Source organism: Callionymus lyra, chromosome 6, assembly GCF_982586985.1.
Source record: "Callionymus lyra chromosome 6, fCalLyr1.hap1.1, whole genome shotgun sequence".
NCBI lineage: Eukaryota > Metazoa > Chordata > Actinopteri > Syngnathiformes > Callionymidae > Callionymus > Callionymus lyra.
Window position 1 is genome coordinate 19,910,272 of NC_141823.1, and position 6,000 is coordinate 19,916,271.

The window sequence follows — 6,000 nt, forward strand, 5'->3', positions numbered from 1 at the left end:
GATAGACATTATAATATATTTATAAGGCTTAATATAAGATGTTATGATGATCTAAAGTGATGAAATGATGTTAAATACTTTATGATTGTAAAGGCCACATATTTCTTTTATACACGTATTTACATTTTGATGTACATTTATATATATACATGCATGTATACTTACAGTACATGTTATGATTAGAAATCTGTGGTCATGTCCTTACCGACAATTTGATTTTTATTTATGTTTGTGCTTTTTTTCGTCACTTTTTTCAATCATACTCAGGCTTTGGTCTTGTCAGCCCCTCACAACCGTCAGCGTTTATTCCGGAAATGTAATAGATATTGCAGTTGAGTTGTCATTCAGTCGTCAAATATTTCTTTAATTCAAAATGTCTTTTGTTTAAGGAGAGATGGAGTAAATCGGCAATAAAATAATTTAACTTTCCTAATGGTTTGTCTTTATTTCCTGATGGAGAAATCATTATTTTCGTCACGAAAGAATTGATTCATTGTTCCCGAGACAACATTTGAAGCTTTATTTTTCACTTCGCTTCTTCTTTTTCACTTCCCTGCACTATCATGGGAGTCTATTACGAGTGCAGAACGATCCCTTCATCATCGTGATTTTCCTCATGATGACAGGTATGTAACACGTTTCCTTGCTGTTTCACATCCTCCCCCGTGATTCCAGGCTGTGATTTGCGGCGTGCCTTTCATCCCCCTCAGCGCGACCCGGGGGTCGGCTGCACAGTATTACCATGATTCCAAACGAAAGCACAATCCTGGTGTTTGTTGTTTTATTTATGTTGGACTTGATGGACGGCGTGTTGGAGGGTTCTCATGATCCAGGTCACCACCAGGGGCTTTAAAGTCGTGTCTGAAACCGTTTTATATTCTTATCATTATACATAAGTAGGTAAGTAAGTATTTGTAAAGCACCTTTCTAGACCAGGGTCACAAAGTGCTTTAAAAATCATAAAACAATACACAGTTAAAATATATATTTAAAAGATCAAGACACATAAGACAAACACAGGAGTCCTAGAAAATCAGGGAAAAGTACAAATAACAACGTCTTAAGATGTTTCTTGAAGGAGTCAGTAGATCATCAAACACAGAGAGAGAGGAAGATCGTTCCAAAGCTTAGGAGCAACAGAAAAGATTTCTCTCCTCTGGTCCTGAACCGTGTGCGAGGAACCATCAGTAGATTCTGATACACAGACCTCAGAGCCCGAGCTGGGGTGTAAGGCTGGATCAGATCGCTGATGTAATATATAATATAGTGCAGATTTATTTTCTATTCTATTTAGATTTTCTTTCTTTTTCTTTTTATTATTTTTTTTTATTTCTGGGTGTTTGTTTTTTTTCTTGGTATATTACTCTGGCTGTTGTTGAACCGAATTTCCCCTCGCGGGACAAATAAAGGATTCTGATTCTGATTCTGATTCTGATGAGTCTGACCATGAATAGCTCTGAAAGTAAGAACCAGAATTTTAAAGTTGATCCTGAAAGAAACTGGAAACCATTGAAGAGATTTAAGGAAATGTGAGTTCTTCTACTAGAGCAGGTCAGAATTCTCGCTGCAGAGTTTTGTATCAACTGCAGGCGAGACAGCTCCTTCTTGTTAAGACACGCAAACAAACTGTTACAATAGTCCAGACGAGAAGAAACAAACACATGGATTACAAGCTCCAGATCATGTTGTGACAACATTTTCCTAAGTTTAGAGATTTTTCTCAGTTGAAGGAAACAGTTTATGGTCAGTTTTCTGCAGTTTGAACTAGAGACGAGTCTTTGTCAAATACAACACCCAGGTTTCTCAGGCTCAGTTTGACAGACTGACCTAAGTCACTCAAGTACTGACTCAACCCTGGAACCTTATCATCAGGAGCAATAAACGGAGTTTCAGTTTTAATTAACATAAGATTCATTCGTTTTTGGGCTGGTATTAAAAGCCTAAGTATAGATGCTTGAATTTGGTAATTCTATTTAGTTAATTGGTTTTATTAAATGGCTTAAACCAAACAAACGTTGAATTGTAATTTAAGTTAATTGTTTATTGATGAATTAAAAGTTTAAATGATTTGTTAAGTAGTTGATGCTTTTGTTCTCAATCGTCAATGCTAGACCCGGTTGTTATATGACCAAAAGTCTCGCTCCAAAAATAAATAAATACAAATATTTTTGGACAAATGAAAATGATTAGATGATAGTATAAACTTAAATTAATAATTTATTTTCTGAAGCTGAAGACGATGCATAAGTTATATACTTTTTTCCTATCCATCCATCCATCCATCCATCCATCCATCCATCCATCCATCCATCCATCCATCCATCCATCCATCCATCCATCCATCCATCCATCCATCCATCCATCCATCCATCCATCCATCCATCCATCCATCCATCCATCCACCCACCCACCCACCCATCCACCCACCCACCCACCCATCCATCCATCCATCCATCCATCCATCCATCCATCCATCCATCCATCCATCCATCCATCCATCCATCCATCCATCCATCCATCCATCCATCCATCCATCCATCCATCCATCCATCCATCCATCCATCCATCCATCCATCCATCCATCCATCCATCCATCCATCCACCCACCCACCCACCCATCCACCCACCCACCCACCCATCCATCCATCCATCCATCCATCCATCCATCCATCCATCCATCCATCCATCCATCCATCCATCCATCCATCCATCCATCCATCCATCCATCCATCCATCCATCCATCCATCCATCTATCCATCCATCCATCCATCCATCCATCCATCCATCCATCTATCTTATTAGAATCCTGCTGAATCTAGAGCTGAGGACTGAACAACACTCGAGTGCGGTGGAGGATCAGGCACTTTGATCACTCTGCTCTTGTTCATGTTCTTCGAGTGACTCTCAGAACAAAGTCATTCCCTTCCCGACCTTTTTTAGACATTCTATCTTTTACCATTAAGACACAGGATCGCTGCTTTCTGACTTCTCTGAAAAAACATGCTTTTTTTTTCTTTAAAGGTTTGTAAAAATATAGACAGAAATATTTGATGATCTTAGAAAGAGGACAAGGCGCAGGTGTTGTCTGCTTCAGGTGCTTTGATCAGCCTGAGTTTACCTCGGTCATGTTGCCGTGCAAGAGAATCACTTTGTAACTCAACAGTTTTTTATGTTTCCATGCTGCTCAAGATGAATAAAAGGATTTATTTTGGGGTCCGACATTGATTCAGGATGCATCTAACACAAACCATTTTCTAATCACTACTACCAAAGGGAGAAGCAGCGAAATGTATGGATAAAGGACAACAATCTCATGTTTTTTTAGGACATTAAAGGTTTTATTGTCATGTAAACATATTAACATATCATAAGAGAACATTAGCATCATTTTCCAACCTTAAAGTGCAACTAATGTGTTGATTTAAGTGTGTCTTAAATAGATGTTGGACTCATGTTGTATCATCAATATGTGTCTGTTTGTACAAAACTCTTTTTTCCTTGAAATATTTACATTAGAAAATTTCCTTAAGCCCCGCCCACTGAAAACTCTTGGAGATTAAATCTTATTTACCATGATCATATCCAATCTGCTGTGATTGGTCAAGTATCAAGGTGTGTCACCGCGTGTCATCAATCCCAAAACTCTCCACCTCAGACTCGTTGTATAGACAAAGCAGGTGTGATAACAGCTGGCTGGAGGAGGAGTGAGTGCCATTATTTCGTGGAATGGACTCCACTCTTGTAACCTCTCGTTCGCCAAGATTCTAGAAGAGGGAAAACTTTATAAAGTTATTACTTTAAAACATGTTCATGATGAGAGACTTTATGCATCTTGGAGAGGAAGACTTCAACATTTGAAACATGTGAGTCAGGAGAGTTGGGTTTTAACATTAGTTGACCTTTAAAATCACATTTGTGGGAATATTGTCATCATTTAAAAGTGACACAAATGCTCTCTCCCAATATTACGTCGCTATAAAAATGGTCCAAACATACACACATAACATACATTTTTAAACAGTATGGTTGCAGTGAAACAATAAATCTGACTTAATCTGTGACAAGACAAACATTGACACATATCGCATTAACCTGTATTCATGGTAATGTGACTGATCTGAATATTATCAAATGACGCTGAAATAAACCCATTTCAAACTCATCACGGGTTTGTTTGCTCTATACGCCGCACAGCCGTGTGGACGGCCTCTCCAGTAAATGTCACCTGTTCATGTGTATAATTCGGTCAAGCCTGGATTTCACTGACAGTTCTCCTGGACATGCTGTCCCCTGTGGTTTCCACTGATCCAGGCGCTGCAGAACCACTTGTGCTTGGAAACAATCGACACGTGAACACACCGGAATACACAAGGCACACTTCAGCGAACCCTTCTCTACCCCCCTGGGTTCGTCGCAGAGACTCGGCTCATCTTGAATTATAAATACTGTACATCCTTTGACATACGGGTTCAGAGTAGAAAGGGTAAGAACGCATACACAATGAACACTTTGAGGTGGAAGGTTTTTAAATTCATAGATGCTTGCTTTGTGCCTTAGAGACTCGGCTCTGTCATAGTTTCTGTATCGTAGTTTCCACATATTCTCATGGATAGACTTAAGAGTTACTGTGAGATGAGGTCACGCCCTGTCATTTATGTGCGCTCTTGTCTCACTTCCTGCTTTTATTGTGAAGCCCTGTGTCTGTCCTGTCAACTTCCTGTGACCTGATTAGTGTCACCTGAGGTGTTCGACTCACCTGTGCCATGTTCCTCTGTATGGGCCTTCGAGTCTTGTGACGTCCCATAATATCAGGTGTGTTTGACCTTTTTCTACTTCTGCAAGTGCTGAGTCGGCGTTGCTGAAACTGATTTGATGACCTAATATATACAAGTCATTGTATTTTATATTGTGGTATTTCATATCTTTATTGAAAGTTTAAATATCTAAGATATTTTTATAGTCAATAAAAAAAAAATTGTTAACATGATCTGATCATGTTGTTGAATGTTTTATGAATGCCTTTGGACTAGGTTTTTTTTTCTTTAAAGGTTTTCTTAAAAATTAAGTTAGTTTCTCTTTTCGATATAATTTCTCCTGCTGTGGAAAACAAACGCTCACATGGAAAAATGCCTCCGCATTGAGGAGGTGGAATAATTTTAAGAAGACAATCGAAAATGGCCATTTAACCTCAAGAAACAATATGAATAGTTGACTAAGATTCACTTTAAAATGAAATGGAAATTACAGCAAATGCCTTATTTTCCAATACAAGATCAAAATGGTCCATAATTCTTGTTTTGAAACGCAAATGATCTGCGATCCTTTTAGCTGAAGCATCCCGTTGACCTTATAAACACAGTTTGGCGCGTCTAAATCAGTTCGAAGTGGTCCCGGTATCGGTCACGTGACTTTCTCAACCAGCTCTTCCAAATGATCAGAAATGTTTTATAGGCATTTTAAACTGGTCCATCTCTTACAGGGCTGAATATTATAGAGTCAATGCATTCACAAGAAAAGCAGGATCTTTATTTGCCAAAATAAAACTTTTGTTTTTTCAATTCATACCGTGTGGGTGAGGTTAGAGACACTTTCTTTCCTCTTTGTGTGTGGCTCGAGGAATTGAAGTCTCCTCAATTTCCACTTCTGCCAGGGTGTTCTCTCGGTTCCAGAACTCCCGGAAGTGCTGTAGCGGGTGAACTGTATTCGAAGGGACTCCCACCTTCACCTTCCTCTTTGTTCCCTTCACTTTTACAGAACATATTTCTATTAATTGACAGTGTAGCGTTGTCTGCCCTTCCTCATATACAAAGGTTCAATGTACTCACAGTTGGATAGAAGAGAAAATCTTACCTGGTATGTTTATTATTCTCTTATTTGCCGCCAGCAGCCTTCACTACTCGAATAGAGTCGTTTTTCTCAACGTTGTTGTAGAGTGGTGGCCTCTCTTTGATCCTGTTGATCAGCTCCTCTTCAAGGAATTCCATCCAAAGGGTCATGAT